At 40.0% G+C, this 25,963-nt stretch overlaps 1 protein-coding gene across 2 annotated transcripts in view; it reads left to right on the forward strand.

Annotated features, from left to right (window-relative positions):
* Window positions 1-25,963, forward strand: part of CUNH2orf76 (chromosome unknown C2orf76 homolog) — an 85,213-nt gene that overhangs the window by 4,370 nt on the left and 54,880 nt on the right. The window lies entirely within an intron of this gene.

A 25,963-nucleotide genomic window follows, 5' to 3' on the forward strand; every position in this document is an offset into this window, starting at 1 on the left:
ACTATGGGCAGGAATAATGAAGTGTTTTATGAAGTTATCTTGTGCTCAGTACTGTAGTTCTTGTTCAGCTTCATTAGAAGTATAAACTCTCTTCTAAATCTACATTGTCTTCCTCATCTTTGCCTATTAACCTAGCTCCTAGTTGCACATGACAAGCACTTGGTAAATGCTTTGGAACTAGGTTGTTAGAGATGATTTTTCTAGTGAGCTCTTTTATTGCCTGTCAACAAAAAAAATTAGAAATATTAAAATCTGATGAGAAATGATTTGGCTGATAATGCTTTTGGAGATAATGCCATTTTAAAAAACTTTGTTTTGAGATAATGCCATTAAAAAAAAAACCTTATTTTTATTTTGAGATAATTGTAGATTTATGTGCTCCCCAGCTCCCCCAGCATGAGGGATCTTAGTTCCCCGACCAGGGATCGAACCTGTGCCCTCTTCAGTGGAAGCACTGGACCGCCAGGGAAGTCCCTATGTGCTCTTATTGTTAAATAACACAGAGATCCTTTGTACGCTTTACCCATTTATCCCAGTGGTAATGGCTTGTACAACTATAGTACATGCCACAAACAGTACATTGACATTGATATGTTGAGGATACAGAACATTTCCATCATCATCCTTATGTTGCCCTGTGATAGCCACAGCTGCTTCCCTCCTGCCCCTCCCCCTCCCCTGCTCCTGGCAGCCAGGAATGTGTTCTCTCTATTGCTATAATTTGTCATTTCAAGAATGCTCTATAAGTGAAATCACGTAGTTTGTAATCTTTTGGGATTGGCTTTTTTACTCAGCACAACTCTCCGGTGGTTCATCCAGATTGTTGTGTGTACCAATAGTTCTTTCTTATTGCTGAGTGTATTCCATCATATGGATGAACCAGTTTGTTTAACCATTCACCTGTTGAAGGACAAAGCTGCTGCTAGTACAGAATCTGTACTCATGTACAGGGTTTTCTGTGAACATGTTTTCATTTTTCTGGGATAAATGCCCAGGAGTGCAAATCTGGGCCATATGGCCATTCCATGTTTGGTTTTGTAAGAAACCGCTGTTGTGGCTACACCCTTATACATTCCTACCAGCAGTGAATGAGAGATCCAGTTTCTCCATATCTTTGCCAGCATTTGGTGTTATCACTTTTTTATTTTAGGCATTCTGATAGGTGTGTAGTGGTATCTCATTATGGTTTAGATTTGCATTCCCTAATGACTAACGATGTTGAACATATTTTCATGTGTTTATTTGTGCAATCTGTATATCTCTTCTGCGAAATTTCTCTGTGTCTTTTGCACGTGTTTAAATTGGATTTTTTTTAATGTTGAATTTTGGGAGTTCTTAATATAGTCCAGATACTATTCCTTTGTTGGATATGTGGTTTGCAAATGTTTTCTTCCAGTTTTTATTTTGTTTTTTCATCCTCTTAACAGTCTTTCACAGAGCATAAGTTGAAATCCAGTTCTTCCAATATTTCCTTTTGTGGATTACACTTTTGGTGTCAAGTCTAATAAATCTTTGCCTAGCCCTAGATCCTGAAGATTTTCTCCTATTTTTTGTAAAAGTTTTATAGTTTTGCATTTTAAAATTAACATAATGAGGTTTGAGTTAATTTTTGTATAAGGTGTAAGATTTAGGTTGAGGTTCTTCCCCCCCCTCCCCTGCCCCCTTGGATGTCTAATTGCTGCAGGACCATTTGTTGAAAAGATATCTTTCCTCTATTGAACTGATTTTGCACATTTGTCAGTAATCTATTGGGCATATTTATGTGGTCTTTTCTGGGTTCTGTCTTCTGTTGATCTATGTATCTCTTCCTCCACCAGTACCACACAGTCCTGATTATTGTAGCTGTATAATAAGTCTTGAAATTGGGTAAAGCAATTCTTCCTACTTTATTCTTTTTCAAAATTGTTTTAGCTATTCTAGTTATTTTCCCAATCCATATAAATTTTAGAATAATCTTGTCCGTGTCTACAAAAGAAAAAATCTTGCTGTGATTTTGAACAGAAATTGTGTTAAACTTGCATATCAATTTGGAGAGAATTGATATTTTTACCATGTCTATGAACACAGCATGTTTCTCCATTTATTTTGATCTTTGTTTCTTTCATCAGCAATTTGTAGTTTTCAGTGTAAGTCCTGTGCATGTTTTGGTAGACTTATACCTGAACATTTAATTGTTTTTGAGTGATTGCAAATGGTATTATACTTTTAATTGTGTCCATGTATTCATTACTAGTATATAGAAATACGATTGTTTTTTTGTATTTGTACAATTGTTTATCTTGTATCCTGTGACTTTGCTGAATTCACTTATTCTAGAGGTGGTTTTTTATTTGTTTGTTTTGTGTTTGTTAGATTCCTGTTCCTTGGCATTTTCTATGTAGATTCATTTGCAGATAGGGACAGTTTAATTTCTGACGTATGTGCCTTTTATTTCCTTTTCTTGCCTTATTGCACTGACTAGAACTTCCAGCCCTATGTTGAATAAGAGTGATGAGAGTGGATGTCCTTGCCTTGTTCCTGATCTTCGGGGGAGGGCATTCAGTCTTTTACCATTAAGTGTAATGTTAGCTGTAGGTTATTTTGTAGGTGCCCTTTATCAAGTTGAGGAAGTTCCCCTCTCTTTCTGAGACTTCTCATTATGAATGAATGTTGAAATTTGTCAGATACTTTTTCTGCATCAATTGGTACGATTTTGTGATTTTTTTCTTTAGTTGTTAGTGTGGTAGATTACATTGCTTGCTTTTTGAATATTGAACTATACTTGCTTCCCTGGAAGAAACCCCACTTGGTCGTGGTGTACAATTCTTTGTGTACATTGTTGAATTCTATTTGCTAATATTTTAAGGATGTTTATGTCTGTATTCATAAGGGATATTGGTCTGTGGTTTTCTTTTTTATAATGTCTTTGTCTGGTGTGTTATCCTGTAACTGTCAGCTTCATAAAATGAATTAGGAAATGTTCCCTCCTCTTCTGTTTTCTAGAAGTGACTGTGTAGAATTGATGTTAATTCTTTAAGTGTTTTGTAGAATTCTCCAGTGGAACCTACTGGGCCTGGTGATTTTTCTTGTGGGAGTTTCAAAATTCTGAATTCAGTTTCCTTAATAGTTCCCATTCAGATTATCTATTTCATATTGGATTAGCAGTAGTAGTTTGTGTTTTTCAAGGAATTGACCCAAGTTGTGAAATGCGCATATGTTTCAAGTTGTGAAATGCGCATATGTAGGTTTGTTCATAGTATTCCCTTATTACCCTCATGGTGTATGCAGACTCTTTGATGATATTCTCTGTTTTGTTTCTGATATTGGTCATTTACATCTTCTCTCTTTTTTTGCCAGTCTTGCACAGGATTTGTCAATTTTTTTGATCTTTCTGAAGAACTAGCTCTTTTTTCATTGACTTTCTCTTTACCGTTTTTCTATTTTCAACTTTATTGATTTCTGTTCTTCATTATTTCTTTCCTTCTGCCTACTTTGGGTTGTTTTGCTTTTCTTTTTCTAGGTTCTTGAGGTGAGAGCTTCCTGACTCTCCACCGGGCCCCCTCTGACACTACCTGCTTTGTTAAATTAACATTTGTTAAGTGGAGCACAGATTGCTGGATGGTGAGCTGTGGCCAGCAGAGGACCATAGAGAAATTGAAATAGAGAAGTTTATTACTCACAGGTCCTGGAGGGAGTACATGGCACTCCTCGAGGGGCCAGATGGCGAGGTCAAGACTGGGTGCAGAGAGAGAGAGAGAGCAACAGGGCCTGGAGCACATGGCTTTATTAGGGTCTATGGGTGGAATGCTTTGGGGTTCCCAGGCTAAGGCCAGATTTGTCAATTCAGATGGGAAGTACAGGGTTCTAGTAAGCTCCATGGGGGTTTTATCTAAGGGGTGTGTAAGGGGCAGGCCCTGGGAGGCAGGGGAAACTGGTGATCACAGGGGCTGTTGGAGAAGTCATATCAGGAGCTTGTATTTGCTTGTGACTCTGAGGGCTGCTATCTAGGGCACATGCTTGCATGAGGGGGCAAGTTTCAGTTTAAGGTCCCTGTGGGCCACACAGCCAGCAAAATGGATGCCGAGGTAGCAATACTGTGGAGTAGCTTAGCTAAACTCTCCACAGCGCCCCAGTTTGGAAGGGGAAGGCCTTTTATTACTGTGGAGGTGGAAGTCTAGCTCTGCAGGTGGTCTCCACTGACTCTGAGATGCAGCGAGTCAAGCTCATTATTGTCCAGCTCCCTACTCAGCCTTCTCTGATGTGACCCTGGCAGGGGCTGGGGCTCCTCATTAAAGCCTGGGAAGGGTAGACGTCTAGGCTCTAGCTCTGCCTTTGCTCATGGCAGTGGGGCTGCAGTTTTTTATGTGATTTCTGGCTGGATTTGAGGGCTCATTTGTCTAAAAGTTTTCTGTCTTGGCTAGGCTGTCCCTTTCCTGGTCCTTTGGCTAGAGAGAGCAGGCTTTGTTCAAGCTTTTTTTTTTTTTTTTTCCCTGCACCTGTTCGTGTTTCTGGGTTGCTGACTTCTTCAGCTCTGTGTCTGAGACATATGAAAACCCAAGGACCACTCCACCATGTTGTTCCTCAGGTCTACAGGTCCCTGGCCAGTCTGCCACCCTCCCTCCACTTTTTTGATCCTCTTATGTTTGTTTTATAGATAATGTCCAGGATTTTTAGTTGTACTTTAGCAGGAAGCATAGGAAAAAGTACATCTACTCCATCTTCCCAGAAGCAGAGAACAGTACCGCTTAAAAATCATTAGTATTATTTTCTCTGTGAATTACACTAGATTCTGAATTTGTAACTTAAGTTCTGGCTATTAAAGTTGAATACAGACTCATTGTTCTCCATTCTTTTCAGGAGAGCATTAGTTCTGTTTTGGCTATGTGAAAGCTGTTACATGTGGTTAAGCTTGAAACTTACCAAATTCAATAGCAGGATATTTTTCTTCTGAAGAAGCCAAGTGGTAGGGGAATATAGCCAACATTTTATAATAACTATAAATGGAGTAGAACCTTTAAAAAATGTACAGTGGTAACTTATATAATATTGTATAGCAACTATACTTAAATGAAAAAAAAAACAAAGCCAACTGGTCAGATACTTATTGGTTTGCCATTAAAAGTGAGTTTCAGTAAGGCCAAATTCAACTTTAGCTAGTGCTTGTATAATGTACATTTTAAAATATTACCTTAGAAACAGTTTATTTTAAAAAGCATCCTTCCTGGGATGAGTGATACAAAAAAAGTAAGTTTTGAATTTATCTTAACAGTACTTTCTGATTAAGTGTGAAAGTAATGGGAACGTTGCTCCAGTGAAACTGGTTGTTCTGTATTAGAGTCTGCCAAATACATTATTTGTGTGATATAATAGGTAGCTCTTGATGGAAGTCACAAGACGTTATGTCCTGGTCTTGGCTCTGCTACTGAATTAGCATCATTGTTCTTGACTCACACATCCTTTGTTTCCTCATCTGTAAAATGGGGACACTTGGACCTGCTTTGCTGATAGGTAATTGAGGATTATTAATGATGTTTCTAAAGCATTTAACACAATGTTTGACACATGCTGAGTAGCTATTATTATCATCATTAATGCTGTTTATTAAAGCAGAAACCTTGAAGCAAATTCATAACAAAATTAGAGGTTAAAGAACTTGCTCCTATCCTCATTATAAGGTCGTAGAGTTGAGACTGAGGAGTCTGTGGCTTTTCTTCATTGACTCCATTATAATTTTTCAGGAACTGTTTGCAGTACCATTTAATATGGATTGGTGTAATAACAGACAGTTTTTTTTTTTTTTGGCCTGCTTGAGTTGGGTTCCTGGACCCAGTTCCAATGTGTGTGTGTGGAGACTTCCCCACATCAACAATCAATTCTTGGATGCTAGCAGGTATACAAAAGTTCAACTCATTTCTGACACTGTCTGCCCAGAGATAGAATCGGATTCCATAGACAAAGGGCTCAGTCCCTCCACTTCAGAGACCAGTCACAAGTTGTTACCTGTGCTTTTGACCAGCTACAGATTGGAGGTTCTGATGATTCCTCCAATTCAGGATGCCAATTTCAAGTCCAGGTTGTAACCTATACTTCTGATTAACTGGCCGTAAATCAGAGGTTCCCACGACTCCCTCTTGGGGTTCACTTAGTTTGTTAGAAGGGCTCCCAGAACTCAGGGAAACCTGTTTACTCACTAGATTACTGATTTATTATAAAAGGATATAAATCAACAGCCAGATGAGATACGAAGGTCAAGGTCCTGAACAAAGGGGCTTCTGTCCTCATGGTGGATGGGGCCAAGCATGGGGGCATGTGGAAGTGTTCTGGTTTCCCAATGTGGAAGCTCTCTGAAAAGGTCCAAAAAGCTGTCCTTTTGGGTTTTTTATGGAGGCTTTGTTACATAGTCATGATTGAGTAAATCACTGGCCAGTGGTGATTGACTCAACTTCTGGCAGGGAGGGGGACTGACAGTTGGTTCTCCTGACAACCAGCCCCCACCTTTGGGTGGGATCCCGAAAGTCACCTTCCCTGAAGTGTTTTCAGGAACTGAGAACAAGAGACCAAATATCATCCCATCGTTCAGGAAATTCCAAGAGTTTTGGGAGCTGTGAGCCAGGAACTGTGGATGAAGACCAAATATATATTTTTCCTACAAATCACAATAATGCAGTGGTAGTGAGGCTTCACTGTAACTCTAGTTCATGTTTTAATAATTAGGTTACTTTTGAAAATGAAAGTTTTAGTTTAAGCAAACATAATGTTAAAACAGTCACTTTTGCCCCTTTACCCACCACCTCCCTCTGTAAGAACACCTTTCCCTTCTATATATGTCTTTGCAATTTGGCATTTGTATTAGTCTCTTGGGGTTGCTATAACAAAGTATCACAAAGTGGGTGGCTTAAAACAACAGATATTTATTGTCCCACAGTTCTGGAGGCTAGAAGTCCAAAATCAGTGAGCAGGGTTGATTCCTTCTGAGGGCTGTGAGGGTGAATCTGTTTCATGCCTCTCTCTTAGCTTCTGGTAGCCCCAGGCATTCCTTGGCTTGTAGGTGCATCACTTCAGTCCACCATCTTCGCATGGTGTTTTCCTGTGTTTCTGTCTTCACAAGGCCCTCTTCTTTTATAAGGACACTGGTCATATTGGATATGAGGCCCAGCCTACTCCAGTATGAGCTCACCTTAATGAGTTACGTCTTCAACAACTGTATTTACAAATAAGGTCACATTCTGAGGTCCTGGGTGGGAGTTAGGACTTCAACATGTTTTTTTAGGGGGGACACAGTACAACCCGCAACAGCATTCATCTAAAAATCAGAAATAAGCAAATTGGTACTAAAAACACAGCCCTTTTTGCTTCATGCATTATTGTGTCACAGTGGGGGGAAAACTGAGAGCAAAGGAGGACTAAGTGGGGTTGAGTCAGTCAGGAAAGGTCCTTCTGATGAGGTGACATTTACATTGAGAACAGAAGGACAGGGAAGATCCAGTAAAGCAAGCATGTTTCAAGCTAGGGAACAACCTGTGTAAAGACCAGAAATAGCTCGATGTGTTGGAAGAAGTGAAAGAGGGGCCAGTGTCACTGTTGTGTGGTGGCCCAGGGGAGATGGGGTCTGGGGCCAAATCATGCAGGGACTTGCTGGCCATGATGATGAGTTCACTTCTTTACTTCAGGGGTTCTGGGGAGCCTTTGAAGAATTTTAAGCAGGGGAGACATACTCAGATTTACATATTTAGAAGATCACTCCCGCTGCTATATGCCACATGGATTGAGGGGACCACACTGGTGGTGGAAAGACCAATTGGGAAGCTTTTCTGTTTTTCCAATAGAGACAAAGACAGTGGAGGCTTGGACTAGTGTAGCAGTAAGGGAGATGGAGAGAAATGGGGAAATTCAAGGTATGTTTTGGGGAAAGAGCTGAGAAGGTTTGCTGATGGGTTAGCTAGAGAGTTGGGAAAGGAGGAATCCTTTGCTGATGGCTTGAGTAACTCAGTGAATGATTGTATAATCGACTGAGATGGGGAAATCAGGGTTGGGGGTAGGTGTGAGATTTAAACTGCCAAGTTCAGCTTGGGGTATGTTAAATGTTAAATGCCTGGCAATATCTAAGTAGAGAAGTTAAGTAGCCAACCCAGTTTCGACCTCAGGGCTGGAAATGTGTTTGAGAGAGTTGTCAGAGGAGCACTAACATTTCAAGTTCTTAAAGAGGAGAGGAGCCTGGAAGAGATATAGAAAAGGAGCAGTGCAGTAGGGACAGCTGGAGAAAGTAGTGTCACAGAGGCAGAGAAGGATGAGCAAGTTCTTCAGCCGTGTTGAGTGCTTCTGAGAAGTTGAGTGTGATCTTCCTTCACTGACGTCAAAGTGATATGAAGATAAGGACAGAGACATGTTCAGTGGATCTGACCTTGTGCCATTTTAACTGAGGGGTGTTATGCGGGCCTCTCACTGTTGTGGCCTCTCCCGTTGCGGAGCACAGGCTCCGGACGCGCAGGCTCAGCGGCCATGGCTCATGGGCCCAGCCGCTCCGCGGCATGTGGGATCTTCCCGGACCGGGGCACGAACCCACGTCCCCTGCATCGGCAGGCGGACCCTCAACCACTGCGCCACCAGGGAAGCCCTTGATAGGTGTTTTGTAGGAGAGGTACAGGAGCTGGGACAGATGTTCTGATACACTTGTTGGTGATGGTTATCGTTGTGGTCAGAGCCATCTGTCAGGGGTGGCAAATTCAGGAGTCAGTTAAATTTAAGGTGCTTATACCAGTTTGGGGGAACCTTGTCAGGGTATTCCGCTTCATGAGAACTGCTCTGGGGCAATTCTGAAAAATAAAAGATAGTTAACGAATGATCCTTCCCACCCCTATCTCCTGGGGCACACGTTGTTCTCTCCCCAGGTGGTGAGGTTACTTCCCTCCCTCCACCTCCACAAAAATGTGTGTGTCCCATTCCAGAAGCTATAACTTCACCTTTTTTCTAATCAACTCCTATTCCCTGAAGGGAGTTTTTATAAAACTTACGGGGACCCATTAGGTCCCCCACTCTGGCCTGAAGCGTACTCCACCGATGTGATCTACATCATTGTTAGTCCAACAGGAGAATCCAGGAAGCTGAACCAGAGTTATGTTCAAATCCCCTAAGCCCCCTTTTGGCCACCTTGCCACATGGAAGATGTACCAGTCAGGCTGGCTGGGGGTACCTGAAGGGGAAAGAAAGAAGCATTATGCACAGGAACGGTCTGGGTGGAATCCCAGGATTTCACACTGGTCTCTATAACTGCCCCTCCGCTCTCTTCCTCTTTGTCCTGATCATTTCCCAGGAAACAGCAGAGAGAGGATGATCCCTTTCTGGGGATAGCTGTGTTCAGTGAACGAACTGCCATTCTAGGGTGTGTTCCAGGAGGAGATGAGGGACGTAGAGTGAGAATTCTTTTTTAGTTGATTTCTTAGGAGGCGGTTTCAGTGCTTAACAGTCCCAAGTAGCTGTGGGTGTTAGGGAGGTTTGGGAGGTCTACTGTGTTGGGAAGAAAGAAATTTTCTTCTACTCTTCTGAGGATTGTTTCCACGATTCACAGCCCTTTAGAGAAGTGTCTTTGATCTGCCACTCTGTGGTTTTCTAAGAGGTAGATCAAATAGCTGGGCCTTTGGCAACAGCTCAAGAGTGAGTAAAACCTAAGATTCACCTATGGGAATATTAGCCAGAGCTATGGGAACAGCCTTCAGTTCTGCCACTGAGCAGAGTGAACATGTCTGGTTTTGGTTTTTCACAGCTGGAGCTCGGCTGAGCATTCACAGTAGGCCAGTGGACACTGCTGGGTTTCAGCTTAGCCAAACCATCTGTGAACTAGGCCCAGGCATTTAGGGGAACCTTGCTGTGAACAGAGGGTCCTGTTGAGTCAGTAACTTTGCTTCAAGTGGTGGAGTGAAGAAGAAAGTTTTCCCCAAAGGGAAAGCTGCCACTTTTCCAAATCAGACTGACATGCACATAGGGCTCAACTTGCTAAGTTGTTAAACATATCATTTCCATTTGATAAGGGAACCTGTTTGGTTCTTCCCATCTTATTAGTCATTGAGCTGGAGTTGACTCACTCCCGAATGGGAATATTAGGCTGAAGAATCACAAGCTGTGTCAGGGGGGTGAGGAGCCCAAGACCAAAAGGGGCCTCTGGGTGGAGGCTGACTTCCCTTTGCTAGAGGCTCCAGTTCACAAAATCATCAGCCACAGTGACTGGTACCTCAAAGGGGTTGTCGGGTTGTAGGGCCCAAAGGTAGAGATGTACCGCAGCTTGCTAGACCACTTTCAATGCAGCTGATTGGTTTGGGCTCCACTCAGGATACTGCCTCGTAGGTTAAAAGACCAAGTAGAGTGTCCAAGTGAGGACTTTATCAATCAGGGTTCACTGGAGAAGCAGCAGAGCCAGTAGAAGACAAAATACAGAACACACACACGCATACCACACACATGTCACACGAGGAACTGGCTTACTCCATGGTGGGGACTGGCTAAGTAGGTTAGACGTTCAGAGGCCGGTAGTCAGGAAGGGCCCATGAGGAGCAGACCGGACCCTACAGACACCAGCTGAGGCTCATGGTCTCAAGCAGCGCTCAGGAGGGAGGACCCCGGGGAAGGGAGAGCAAGTGCAGACCCCACTGTGATTTAGAGTCTCTGAGCTCAGGGATGCCTAAGTCCTCCTAACGGGCTTCTAACAGATTAAGTCAGGCCCGCCCAGGAGAATCTCCCTTTTGATTAATTTAAGGTAAGCTGATTATGGACTTTAATTACATCTACAAAATGTGTATGCTACAAAGTACATACAAAATATGCTTCTTCCTCTAACATTCAGGAGGAAATATCCCTTGTGGCTCAGAGTAACCAGAAGCATACCAGAAAGGGCATTCTGGGGACTGTAGCTCCGCCTGGCCACACTGACACATCACAGAGCCATCCCAGGCACACGGTCTCCAGTACTCAAAGAGACCAACGAGGTGCTAGGGTTCTTTCTTGGTGGTAGGAGGCTGAGGAGACAGCTGTTGTTCCTTGATGGCCAAAGGGATTGGGCATTATGAATCCACCCACATAATCCCAAGAAACTTTACTTGTTGAGTAGAGCCCTGGATTTAGCTGGGAGAGGTGTGATAACAGCACAGGACCATTGAGACTGAGGTCTCTGACTTGCCAACCAACAGGACATTTTTTATATGTTGAAAACCTTGAACATCAGTGGATAGGGCAATTGTATGACGTCCCAACCCACGCACTGATGACAAACGGCAGGGGAGCTTCTCCCACTAGCATTTCTCTACCTATAGCTCTTCCTGATGGGGGAGAATCTCCTTTGGCACTGTAGACAGGGAAGTATAAGGATATATATATATGCATCATTTGTACAATCAGATGTAGAAACAACAACAGTACTTTGAATTGGCCTGAAGCATCCCATCTACTCCCTCATGTTAGTTTCCTTTCCCTGCTGTGAATCGTGTCCATATCCCACTAGCTGAATCTGAGTACCTCCTCCTGCACAGGGCCAGGTAGGACAGACGTGGGTGCCTGTATCCACAGAGCCATAAACATTTGAGTCCCTCCTTTCCCTGAAGTTCCTCAGTATGCTTGGGTGCATAAGGCCTTCAGTCTCTCTTGGGGACAGAGAGACCTCAGGCTACCCCTAATGCCCCTCCTTAAAGCAGATGTCAGGGTAGGGGGCAAGAGGAGGGATCAGGGTTACAGAGGGGGAGAGGAGCTCTGTGCCAGTTAGCAAGGCACACGTATGTTTAGTTTCATATGACCCGGTGGCTATTCATGGCTCAACTTAATGAATTTTTCAGTTACCCAAAAGCTCTAGACCCCCATTGATGACATAATTTGTTTCAGCTCTGGGGACTCTAGTTAACAGCTACAGCCTCATTGCCTCTCATCTGGGGCCACAGGGCTTGCGCCTCATTGCCATGGTTGCATCCCTTCCCCTCCCACCCCAAGGAGAGTGATGAACAACCAAAGGGCCGTTGGGCAGTTTGTTTCAATCCTCCCTTTTGCTGCTCATCCTCTAAAGGTTAATTAGCCCTTACAACCCCACACCCACCACTTGGACAAGAACATTTGCTTCTGGATCCCAGGGAATCTTCTTATACGCCCTAAACCCGTGGGACCTTTGTCTTTTCTGTTCCAGAAAGCCATGTTTCTGCCAGCATCCCATCCTTGTCACACACTGTCAAGAACTGTGAAGAGTCTTGGGATTTTATCCTACTCAGAAGCTGACAGATCAGCCTGTCACAGTTTACTGGTCGCTGGCAGAAGACATGGAACTCCTGGGTCTGAGACAAGGGACTGCATTACAGCACAGCCAATAGCATGAGCTCCCTGCTTGTGTCATTTCCTCTTGCCCCGTGAGTCCACAGCTGTAGAACCCTGAGTTTAGCTAATCCAAATATTTTATAAAGAACTGCAAGCAGGGACTCCCCTGGTGGCCCAGTGGTTAAGACTCCGTGCTTCCATTGCAGGGGGCATGGGTTCGATCCCTGCTCGGGGAACTAAGATCCCGCATGCCGCATGGTGCAGTCAGTAAATAAATAAATAAATGTACTGTTGAAAAGATAACGTAGCAACACTTTAAAAAAAAAAAAAAAAAAAGAACTGCAAGCGAACCTGCCCAAACTTAGCCCAGAGAGAGACGTTATTTTTATTATAGTGGACAACAAACCAACCTGCCCTCTATTCTGGAGGGAGAGAATATCTCTGTCTTCCTGGGTTGTTTGCTATACACACATCCTTGAAAAGATACCTGAGAGCTAGAGCAGCCAGCGCCTCTGCTCGCAAGACGTGCAGAAGCGTGAGAGCGCCATGGAGAATCATCTCCCGCACACACTGTACAAGGATTAACATTCTCACTGATGATTGTGTATCAAGAAAAATCGAATTTACGTTCAGTGTACCTTGTTTAAAACAAGAAGGAAAGTGCGTGAAATATTCTTTCCAAATGGTTAAGTCTCAAACCCTTTGGAAAACTCAACTGCCCAGAATAGTTAGTTCTCTGAGAGTCTTACCTGCTGTGAGCAGAGAAAACAGATTATGATTTTGTGTATTCTCCCCAAATTGAAGGTCACAGAGGCAGGTCTGTGGAATTGTAGGTGTTGATTTGTCAGTGGGTGGTGTACTCAGGGTGAACAGCAAGGGTTTATTTACTAGAATTGATTGACTGACTCTTCCTCAGGAAAGGCCAGCTGCTAATGTCATCTTGCAGTAAAGCAGTTATAGCATGGAGAAGTATTTGTGTGGTTGTCTGATTTAACTAATATTTGTTTTGCACCTCCTATGTTATCTTAAGCACCTAAGGTGTGAGACTTTATTTTTTTAAACTATCTTAAAAATGGCTGAGGTCAAAGACTTTACATCTTTCATAAGTTAGTACATTGAAAATCTCTTTCCCAAAAGTTTCACCTCAGTGAAAGATGAATAAATTGAGTTTTCTAATATAATAGGGTTTTTTTTATAATTAAAAAAATATATTTATTTGGCTGTGTTGGGTCTTCGTTGCTGCACACAGGCTTTCTCTAGTTGCGGCGAGCAGGGGCTACTCTTCATTGCAGTGCACGGGCTTCTCATTGTGGTGGCTTCTTTCGTTGCAGAGCATGGGCTCTAGGCACGCGGGCTTCTGTAGTTGTGGCGTGTGGGCTCAGTAGTTGTGGTTCGCGGGCTCTAGAGCGCGGGCTCAGTAGTTGGGGTGCACGGGCTTTGTTGCTCCGCAGCATGTGGGATCCTCCTGGACCAGGGCTTGAACCCATGTCCCCTGCATTGGCAGGCAGATTCTTAACCACTGCATCATGAGGGAAGTCCCTATAGTAGGGTTTTGATATGAATTATACAACTAAACATTTGGAAGAAAAAGACCAAGAGGTTTTCAGATGTTTATTTGATCCTCACGTGGTCCTACTCTATAAATGTGTAGTTTCATTTCTTAAAAATTATGCTTTTGAAAATTTTTAAAGCAAATTTCTGTTAACTTTTTTCTTTTTATTATAATGACAAGCTTTTGGTATTTCATTGTTACCAAGATTTATTTTTAGAATAAAATTTTGTTTTCCATTTAAAAGTTTAAAAAAAATTTTGCTTTTGAAGTAGGCCAGAATAGATAAATGGAATTAACATTTTAGGCATAGTCTTAAATGTGACTTGATTATAATTTGTCATTCTTATGAACTTTAGTTACTGATTTGCCAAGGTTGTATTCTCTTTAAAAGGTGAACATTTCTCATTCACCTACTTAGCAGTGTGCTAGGTGGTCAGTATTTTTAAGAAGAGTAATGAAGAGAATGTAGGGTTTTTTCCTCTGCCTCTCTGGAGGTTTTTTCCCTCTCCCTTAAACAACTTTTTAAGGGGTAAAATGACATATTTGGATGATATTTAGTAGTATATATGTTTATTTACTCCAACATCATTGTCAGAATCATTTACATATTGAGTAATGATGAATCTTAGCAGAACTCTTCTTTTTCCTACTTTTATACCTGATCATCTATGCCAGTTTAGTTTCCTCATGTAAAAGAACAATAAACTGTATTTCTTCTTTTTATTGATTTGTTTCAAAAGGAAGGCAAATAGACTCTTTGCCCTGTAATATTAGTTCCTAAATCTAGAGGAAAATTAAGCATTTAGTGTGAGTAATACACATATATATTTTTGTATGTGGTTAGAACGTTAGTTTTTTGAAAGTTGTACCTTTTTCATATGGGTAAGACAAGGTTTAAAGCAAACTTCATATATGACAATTTTGATTTTACAGTACTTAAATTTAGGGAGTAGATATAACTTTACAAAATATTGTAGTTTTTCAAAAGGTTTCACCTTAGGAGTCTGTTAATTTTCAAGTCGCGTACGCCCTTCTCCTGCCTGTTGTGGAAAGGAAAGTCAGCCAGTGCACTCTTTTGCCTGGTGGTTGTAAAATCGTCTCCATGCTAACTGCCCGAGTGCTGAGTGCTTTTCTACACTTAAAGCTTCTAACTCTTAAGGACATTTTGGATTGTCTTCCATTCTCGGACAAAAAGGTCAAGAGCATGCTTTCTTCAAATACTGGAAAGCACTTTTTTTTCTTTTTGGTAATACAGTCAGTCCTCATTATTCACAGATTGTGTATTTGTGAATTCGCCTACTCACTAAAATTTACTTGTGAGTGAAAGCAATACTCAGGCACTTTCTTGGTCATTCCCCGATGCGCATTCCCCAATGACACACTTGAGTCAACAAAATTCATGTTACCAGCTGAGGTCAAACCAGGCAACTTGCTGCCATCTTGTTTCAGCTCATATTGTAAACAGTTGTCTGCATTGTGCTTTATTTAGTGCCATGCCTTTCACATTTTTATGCTTGTTGTTGGTGATGTCACTGTTTAAAATGGCCCCCAAACGTAGTGCCATCTAGTGTTCCTAAGTGCAAGAGGGCTGCGTGTGCCTTACAGAGAAAATCCGTGCATCAGGTAAGCTTTGTTCAGGCATGACTTGTAATACTGTTGGCTGTGAGTTCAGCGTTTATGAATCAACAATATATGTCAAATAAGGTATCTTTAAACAGAAATGCACATAAAACAAGGTTATGTATTTATTGGCTGATGAAAATGTTGTGGCTAGAGGAACCAGAGGCTCCCCAGAACCTGGCCCTGTATTTCCTTAGGAGCAGTGGTTCGGTATTCACGAATTCAGTGTTCACGAACACTTTACAGACATTATCCACTGCGAGTAACCAGAATTGGCTGTAGTTACTTTTTATCCACTGTGAGTAACCAGAATTGGCTGTAGTTACTTTTTATCCACTGTGAGTAACCAGAATTGGCTGCAGTTACTTTTTATCCACTGCGAGTAACCAGAATTGGCTGTAGTTACTTTTTTTGTTGTTTTTAGCTGAGAGAGGTCATCAATGGAGTATTTTATGCATTTGCATGTTTTGTGCTTATCATAATGCTGGGCTCTGAGCTTTTTGTTCAGCTCAGGAGCCACCCCCCACCAAGGTGGTTTACAGCTCTTTAGCTCAGAACTTTGCCTGGGGGAGAGGAGCCAGCTGAGAGCTGAGAGGTGTTAGGCTGTTAGGGAACCTGGCTTGCAGCTTGTCTGGACTTTCCCTGACCATTCCATGCTGAAGTTCCACCTTCCCTGCTCACGCTGCTGGATCCTGGGTCATAAAAAGCAGCTTCAACCTGACCTGTAAGGCTGGTCCAGGAGGGGAGGGTGCTGGACTACATCTATTCTTGGCTCTGATGATGCAGCGGTTATCTGTCAGGGACGTGGGAGCTCCGTGTGAGGTCATTCCTGCATGGGTTTTGTGTTTGCTTTGCTTGTTTTTAAGAGTTTTGCTTTGCTTTGGTTATGGGTTTTTCTTCATTATTTCAAACCAGCTGGGTAAAGTACCAGCCAGAACAGGTTTTTTTAGGCAGGGAAGTTTAAAGACCTTCCTAAGCCCTAGGCACTGTTACTTTTAAGATCCCCACCCTACATCGTAAAAAATGGACCTATATCCTGTATTAAATCTAACATATAATTATAAGTAGGGTTGAGTTGCTTTTGAAATGTTATGTGTTGTAGGTAGTTACTTAAATGTTAATTTTGATTTTTAAAGGTTTTCATATTCTGGAGTAGTAAGGTTTTTCTTCAGGTCTCAAACATTTTCATGACCCTGGAAAAGCTCATAGACACTGGGTAGTATGTCTGTAGTGCAGGACTGATGTGTCAGGAGGAATTCCAGTGTTCCTCAGCCCTGCAGTTATCCAGACATTGATGGGGGCTCTGATGTGCCTCATGAAACACATGCTGCTGGGTTTACAAAAATAAACCATGAACAGATGACTGCAGTATGACATGGTCAGGTGCTGTGGGGGGACCAAGCTGAGCTGGGGCAGAGGAGGAGCTGACTGTGATGCTGTCCTGGAGCAGGTGGTCCCAGACCGGGTTTTGGGGGCTGCCTGTGTGGTAAGGTGAAGAGGTGAGGGGCACAGGGAGTTTGGGGAAAAGCTGGCGGTGGAAAGGTGTAGAAGAGGCTTGGAACAGCCTGGTACGTGGGGAAATCATGGGCAGTTGTTGCTGCTGGGGTGACATGCACAAAGTGGGTTGTGGTGGTGACGAATACCATCACAGGGGTGGGGAGGGGCTGAGTATGGAAGGCCTTTCGTGCACCTTGGACAGGTGTAGACTCATCCTGGGCACGTGACCTGCTCCCCGTGCCCCTCACTGCTGAATACTTTTCGGGTTTAGTTGACGTCCCTCAATACGTATCAGTAGTGTAACTAAGTTTCTGACCCTCTCTGTTCTGTATAGTGTTTGATAAGTTCTCTTTTGTTTGCTTTGTTCAGTTAGCTCTTTTTTCTTAAAGGAAGTAGAAATACTTTAGCTTTAAAAGTAACTTTTTGTTGCTGTATACCACATACATCAGGAAAGTGCAAATGTAAGTATACAGGGAAATTAGCCTAATTTCAAAACACATAAACATTATGAAAACATCAAGCAATATTAAAGATATATAAAACAAGTAACAGGCAAGAGCTAATATTCACTAATATGTCATAGCCATCTTTTAAAGTTAGTATCCCTGGACCCATTTCACCCTTTAATGTCTGCAAGGGGATTTTATTTTATGGTGTGACGTATTTACTTAACTAGGTCTTCATTGATGAACATTTAGATGGATTCTTATTTTTGTAAACTATTAGAAACACGTCAATGAAAAAAATCTTCCTTGAATGTACATCTTTGTGCACTTATCTTCTCTTAAAATGATTTTACTATGAAAAATTTTAAGCATATAAAAATTGAGTAGTATGATAAGGTCCCACATATACCCAGCTTCAGCAGTTACCAATGTTCTACAATTTTTAAAATAATCTACACATCCATAATTGTTTTTCCTCTGTCAGAGTATTTGAAAGCAAGTACCAGTCATAATACCGTTTCACCTATATACCTCAGTCTTTTAAGTTAAAGACCCAGAAGCATAATAATATTAAATAAACAGAGTTGATATTAATTCCTAATATCATCTAATATTATGCAAATAAGGATCCGTGCAAGGTCTAAACATTGGTTGATACAGCTCTTTTAAGTCTCTTGGTTTCTAACCTTCCTCTCCTTCTATATCTCTCATGCTAATTATTTGTTGAAGAAAACAAGTCATTTATTCAGTAGAATTTTCCACAGTCTGAACTTGGCTGATGACCTCCTTATGGTATTATTTAACTTGTTCTTCCAGACACCATCATAGCCCATAAACCAGGAGTTAGATCCAGAGGCTTGATTCATTTATTAAGTTTGATTCCTAAGTTCAAGTGTTGTCAGCCCCTGCAGTATTCAATCTAAAGTTTCCCATCCGTCTTTGACCTAATGGTTTTGACACCCTTTTATGATCATTGCCTACGTTCATTATATCATTAGGGTTTTCAAAATGATGGCTTTTAGCAACTTTTGAGGTAATTGTAGATTCACATGCAGTTGTAAGAAATAATACAGAGTGATCCTGTATGCCCTTCATCCAGTTTTCCCCAAGGGTAACATCCTGCTTCAGTGCAGTCTGGTATCACACCCAGGGAATTGATGTTGATACAATCCATGGACCGGATTTAGATTTCGCTGGTTTTACGTCTTCTCATGTATGCGTGTGCATGTGCATTTAGTTTTATGCAGTTTTATCACATACGTAGATAAATGTGGATAACACCGTGGTTAAGAATCCGTTCCATCACAAGGATCTCTCATGTTACCGTTTTATAGCCACAGCCACCTCCTTCGCTCCCCGCTGACCTCCGGAACACTGTTCTCCATTTCTATAATTTTGTCATTACAAGAGTGACATATAAATGGAACTATGCAGTATGTAATGTTCTGAGATTGGTGTTTTTTTTCAGTTTAAATTCCCTTAAGATCCATCAAAATAGTTACGTGTATAACAGTTTATTCCTTTTTATTACTCAGTGTTTCATGATATTGAATATACCACAGTTGGTTTAACCATTCACATGTCGAAGGACATTTGGGTTTCCAGTTTTGGGGTATTACACGTGACTATGCTATGAGCGTTCGTGTATAGGTTTTTGTGTGAACATAAGCTTTCATTTCTCTGGCATAAATACTCAAGAGTGTATTTGCTAGGTCTATGATAAGGACATGTTTAGTTGTGTAAGAAACAGCCACTCTTTTCCAGAGTGGCTATATGGTTTTGCATTCCCATCAACAGTGAATGAAAGATCTAGTTTCTCTGCATCCTCACCAACATTTGATGTTATCACTGTTTTATTTTAGCCATTTTGATAAATTTGGAAATCATGATTTTTAAATTCTATCATTCCTTCAGTGCTTTTGAGCTGTAATTCTTCTATAAAGAAGAACTTTTTCATCAGCCATTTGGTAACCTTGAAATACAGTCTGTATAAGAATTTGATTATTTTTCTTTTTTTCAATGCCTACCTCCCCACCTTGGTAAGCCAGTTTCCAGAAAAACAAATAAATGCCCTTTTAGCTTCCAGAGTGACTAATTGGCTTTTTAAACCATATCATTATAAACACATGGATCTTTAAAATATTTGATGTGATTATCTTCCAGGTAAATTAGTAGAAGAGAAATCGCCATGTCAAAGGGTAGGCAAGTTTAAGATTTTGATATAGATTACCCCACTCCTCTCCAGAAAGGCTGTATCATTTTATGTTCTTAGCAAGAGTATATAAAATATTTATTTTTCTATACTCTAGCCAACACCGGTGTGGCCAGTTTTTAATTTAAAAATATTTTACCAATCTGATGGCAACTTGATATCTTAGTATTTCTATTTTCAGTTCTTTAGTTACTAGAAAAGTTGATCATCTTTTCATGTTATTGACTACTTAACAATTCAGCCAATTGCCTATTAATTATCTTTACCCATGTTTCTATTAAGATACTGGTTTTTTACGTTTTTGTGTTGTTTTATCTGTCATCCTTTTCCTTGATGGTTGCTGACTTTTATTTGCTTAGAAAGGTCTTTCCTTAAGATTATAAAATTTTATACCCAGTTTTTGATGCCTTCCTGTGATTTTACAGTTTAGTTTAAATATTTGTTCCACATATGGTTTATTTTGTATAAGGTATGAAGTAAGAATCCAGCATTACCTGTTTCCAGATGTCTGACCAGTTTAATACAGATTGGAAAAGAAAAAGTAAAACTGTCACTGTTTGCAGATGACATGATACTATACATAGAAAATCCTAAAGATGCCACCAGAAAACTACTAGACTAATCAATGAATTGGGTAATGTTGCAGGGTACAAAATTAATGCACAGAAATCTCTGGCATTCCTATACACTAACAATGAAAAATCAGAGAAATTAAGGAAACAATCCCATTTACCAATGCAACAAAAAGAATAAAACACCTAGGAATAAACCTACCTAAGGAGGTGAAAGACTTATACTCAGAAAACTATAAAAGACTGATGAAAGAAATCAAAGAAGACATAAACAGATGGACAAATATACCATGTTCTTGGATTGGAAGAATCAATATTGTGAAAATGACTATACTACCCAACGTAATCTACAGATTCAGTGCAATCCCTATCAAACTACCAATGACATTCTTCACAGAATTAGAACAAAATATTTAACAATTTGTATGGAAACAGAAAAGACCCCAAATAGCCAAAGCAATCTTGAGAAAGAAAAATGGAGCTGGAGGAATCAGGCTCCCCAACTTCAAACTATACTACAAACTACAGTAGTCAAGACAGTATGGTACTGGTGCAGAAACAGAAATATAGGTCAGTGGTACAGGATAGAAAGCCCAGAGATAAACCCGTGCACATATGGTCACCTAATTTACAACAAAGGAGGTAAGAACATACAATGGAGAAAAGACAGCCTCTGCAATAAGTGGTGCTGGGAAAACTGGACAGCTGCATGTAAAAGAATGAAATTAGAACACTACCTAAACTGTATACGAAAATAAACTCCAAATAGATTAAAGACCTAACTGTAAGACTGGACACTATAAAACTCTTAGAGGAAAACGTAGGAAAATCATGCTTAGACATAAACCAGAGCAAGATCTTTTTTGACTCACCTCCTGGAGTGAAAATAAAAACAAAAACAAACAAATGGGACCTAATAAAACTTAAAAGCTTTTGCGCAGCAAAGGAAACCATAAACAGGATGAAAAGACAACCCTCAGAATGGGAGAAAATATTTGCAAATGAAACAACGGACAAAAGGATTAATCTCCAAAATATACAAACAACTAATGGAGCTCATTATCCAAAAAACAAACAACCCAGTTGAAAAATGGGCGGAAGATCTAAACAGACATTTCACCAAAGAAGACATACAGATGGTCAAGAGGCACATGAAAAGATGCTGAACATCACTAATTATTAGAGAAATGCAAATCAAAAATACAATGAGGTATCACCTCACAACGGTCAGAGTGGCCATTATCAAAAGATCTAGAAACAATAAATGCTGGAGAGGGTGTGGTGAAAAGGGAACCCTCCTCCACTGTTGATGGGAATGTAAATTGATAACAGCCGCTATGGAGAACAGTATGGAGGGTCCTTAAAAAACTAAAAATAAAACTACTATATGACCCAGCAATCCCACTACTGGGCATATCCTCTGAGAAAACCATAATTCAGAAAGAGACATGTACCACAATGTTCATTGCAGCACTATTTACAGTACCCATGGAAGCAACCTAAGTGTCCATTGACAGGTGAATGGATAGAGATGTGACACATATGTACAATGGAATATTACTCAGCCATAAAAAGAAACGAAATTGAGTTATTTGTAGTGAGGTGGATGGACCTAGAGTCTGTCATGTAGAGTGAAGTAAGTCAGAAAGAGAAAAACACCGTATGCTAACACACATATATGGAATCTAAAAAAAAAAAGGTACTGATGAACCTAGGGGCAGGGCAGGAATAAAGACACAGACATAGAGGACATGAACTTGAGGACACAGCAGTGGGGAGGAAAGCTGGGGTGAAGTGAGAGTAGCAATGACATATATACACTACCAAATGTAAGATAGCTAGTGGGAAGCAGCCGCATAGCACAGGGAGATCAGCTTGATGCTTTGCGACGACCTAGAGGGGTGGGATAGGGAGGCTGGGAGGGAGGCTCAAGAGGGAGGGGATGTGGGGATATATGTATGCATATGGCTGATTCACTTTGTTGTACAACAGAAACTAGCACTTATACTCCAGTAAAGCAATTATACTCCAGTAAAGATGTATTAAAAAAAATTTAAAATGTCTGACCAGTTTTCCCAATGCCATTGATTAAATAAACTATCTTTTCCCCACAAATGTGAAATGCCATTTTTTTTTTTTTTTTTTGCGGTACGCGGGCGTCTCACTGTTGTGGCCTCTCCCGATGCGGAGCACATGCTCTGGACGCGCAGGCTCAGCGGCCATGGCTCACGGGCCCAGCCGCTCCGCGGCACGTGGGATCTTCCCGGACCGGGGCATGAACCCGTGTCCCCTGCATCGGCAGGTGGACTCTCAACCACTGCACCACCAGGGAAGCCCTGAAATGCCATTTTTATGCTAAATTCTCGAATCTTGAGTCTATTTCTGAGTTTTCTATTGTGTTCTATTGATTTGGCAGTCTTCAGTGTCACAGCTTAAATTACCTTAGATTGATTGTCCTTTAACATTTCTGTTATTGCATTTTGTAAATATATGAACATCATACTAGCTTGTTCATGTATTACTATTATATATCTGACTGTTGTTACTTTGTAGTGTGTTTTAATAATTGGTGCTGCTGATCTCTTTTTTTCTTTTATGACTTTGCTAAGTTCACAAGCATTTTCATCCAGATTAGAAGTATTTGTGATAAATCCAGACCACCATTTTATATTTTGATTGGGATTTTATTTAATTTATATTTTAATTTAGGGAGAATTGATTTCTTTACAACTTTGAGCTTTCATCGTTAAGAACATGGTCTATCATTTCATTTATTCAGGTCTTTTTTCATGTCCTTGAATATTTTTTGTTAATTTACCCCTAAATTATTGCTTTTGGTTTCTCTGTCCCTTCATTTGAGGAATGCGTTTTAAACTTGATCAGATTCATTTTATTTTATTTTTTTTTAACATCTTTATTGGGGGATAATTGCTTTACAATGGTGTGTTAGTTTCTGCTTTATAACAAAGTGAATCAGTTATACATATACATATGTTCCCACAACTCTTCCCTCTTGCATCTCCCTCCCTCCCACCCTCCCTATCCCACCCCTCCAGGTGGTCACAAAGCACCGAGCTGATCTCCCTGTGCTATGTGGCTGCTTCCCACTAGCTATCTACCTTACTACGTTTGTTAGTGTGTATATGTCCATGACTCTCTCTCGCCCTGTCACAGCCCACCCTTCCCCCTCCCCATAACCTCAAGTCCGTTCTCCAGTAGGTCTGCGTCTTTATTCCTGTCTTACCCCTAGGTTCTTCATGACATTTTTTTTTTCTTAAATTCCATACATATGTGTTAGCATACGGTATTTGTCTTTTTCTTTCTGACTTACTTCACTCTGTGTGATAGACTCTATTTTTTTAAAGTAGGTCAAGCCTTCTGGGAAAATGTCACATTTATAGTTTGTAATACTGGCTTTCCAAGCTGTCTCTACAGTATGTCTGGCTCCCTAAACTAACAAGCTGTATTTCCAACAGTCCTTGAGGCAAATTAAATAATGGCTTCATTCTGATAGTAGCTAATATGGTTTAGTTACTGAGTATAAATTACAACAAATTTCTGATGAAGATGACCATATGTTGTTGACCAAAATTAGATATTAATGCAAATTTGGAGTTTTAAATTGAAAGCTTCAGCTATTTAAGTACAATATATGGGCAGCTTTTTATTAAGTGAAAAAAACAAACCTACAATTAGAAAAGTTTCATAAGGCATGCATGTGCTAGCTTGCCCAGCCTCCTTGGTTAGGCCGTTTGTATCATTTATTTCATTGTACCTGGGAATCTTGTATCTTTATCTGCTGCCTACATGAGCTGTCTTTATGCCCAAACCTATTTAATCCCAAGTAGACTGTTGATAAAAGCAGCTACTATTTATTGAGATCCAGCTGTGTGAGATCCAACTATGTGTTGGGGCTAAGAGGTAGAGTCAATAATTAAGTTAGATCCGTCCAGCTCTAAACTCTTTGGGAATTTGGACTGCATTATAGGCTTCCCAGCATGTTTGGGTGTATGTGTGTGGTGTGCTTTGGAGGACTTCTTTGTTGTTCTGGGGACTTGGTGAGAGGAGGAAGAAGTTGGTCATAATTTTCACAAACCCTGTTAACACTGCTTCTAAAATATGGAATCTTTGATAATATCCCTTTCTTGAGAGAGATTCTTTATTAAGTACCTCAGTATATTTTAAATTGTAAACGTCTTGCTGAACTGCCATTATTTGGTAGATTCTAGGGTCAGAATTTTTGGGAAGCACTGTAAAACCAGATTTCATAAAAAATAATGTATTTTTTTGGAAATTTTTATGTTCATATCTTTGTCCACTTTTCTGACATGTTTTACATTTTCATTGTTGGTTTGTAAGGGATTTTTGTTTTGTTTGTTTTGTTTGTTTTTCGGTCATGTTTAACCACACTAAAGAATGCAAATAAATAAAAAGATATTATTGTACCTATTGATGTGGATAAAAGTAATAATAATTTTTCTATTATAATACCTAGTGTTTTGCAAGGAATACACTGTTCATGGGAAAACTGATGTGCCCCGCTGCAGAGCAATATGGCAGTATCAAAAAATCTAACAAATATGCTTATTCATCTTGAGCCCAGATTTTCTACTTCTCATGAGTCATTTCTCATGTGTGTATATTTGAAAATAAGCTAAATGTCCAATAATAAGATGTTGGAGGTAAGAAGTATGGAATGTTGTACAGACCTTAAAATCATTGAAGAAAAGTATTTCATACATGGGAAAATGTGCATAAGAAGTTAAGTTAAAAGGCAGGTTATAAAGAGCTTGTACTGTATGTTCCTAATTTAAAAAATGTTGTATATATAAGTGAAATAAAGTATGTAGACTTTGGATTCTGAATCAAACAAGCTAACTGTAAAAAGACATTTTGGGGACAGAGAAAATCAAAACATGGACTAAGTATTAGATGAAACTGAGTATTTGCTATTAGTTTTGTTAGGTATGATAATGACATTTTAGTTTTTTTAAGTGTTCAGTGTTAGAGACACATACTGAAGTGTTATAGGGTGAAATTACATGAAATCTGGAATTTGCTGCGCAATACTCAAAAATAAAGGAATTAGATAAAACAACAACAAAAAATAACAAATAGTGTAGTAGCTAATAATGGAATTATCAAAAGATTTAATTTAATAATGGAATTATCAAAAGATTTAATTTAGAGGGAAAATATTATTTTTAGTTCCTTAAAAACCACTTGTTGAATTATAAACAGTATACTAATTATAATTGCAAATTATTTTATGCATTAAAACAGCTGAACCTTTGCTTTTCATGCATAATATGCTGTATATTCTCTCAAACTTAGTAAAATATTTGTGTAAGCATTCTATGATTCAGAGACACTTTCTAGGCCAAATTAGTGTGGCTTATTTGTGTATATTATGAAGTATTTTGGACACACTAAAAGGCTTAAAGAATAGTAATTTATACTATCCCTATACCTAACATCCTACTTAAGATATAAAATGCAACCAGTATAATTGAAACACCGGTTTTACTTCTCCCTAATTGCATAATCCTTTCTCTGCCTCAGAAAGAACAATTAATCATCTCCTTTTAAACATAATAAAAGCTATGCTTTTGAACTTTATGTAAATGGTAGTGTATTCTGATGTTTTTGCGGTTTGATTTTTTTCCATTCACCTTACTCTTTCTGAGATTTCATCTGTGTTGATGTGCATAGTTCAGGTTCATTCATTTTCACTGCTTGAACTAATTTCATTGTATGAAAATGTCATAATTATCTATCCTCCTGCTGATGAACATTTAGCCGT

Source organism: Aethalodelphis obliquidens, unplaced genomic scaffold (genome assembly GCF_003676395.1).
Source record: "Aethalodelphis obliquidens isolate GAN/ISIS:26980383/991018 unplaced genomic scaffold, ASM367639v1 scaffold47, whole genome shotgun sequence".
Classification (NCBI taxonomy): Eukaryota; Metazoa; Chordata; class Mammalia; order Artiodactyla; family Delphinidae; genus Aethalodelphis; species Aethalodelphis obliquidens.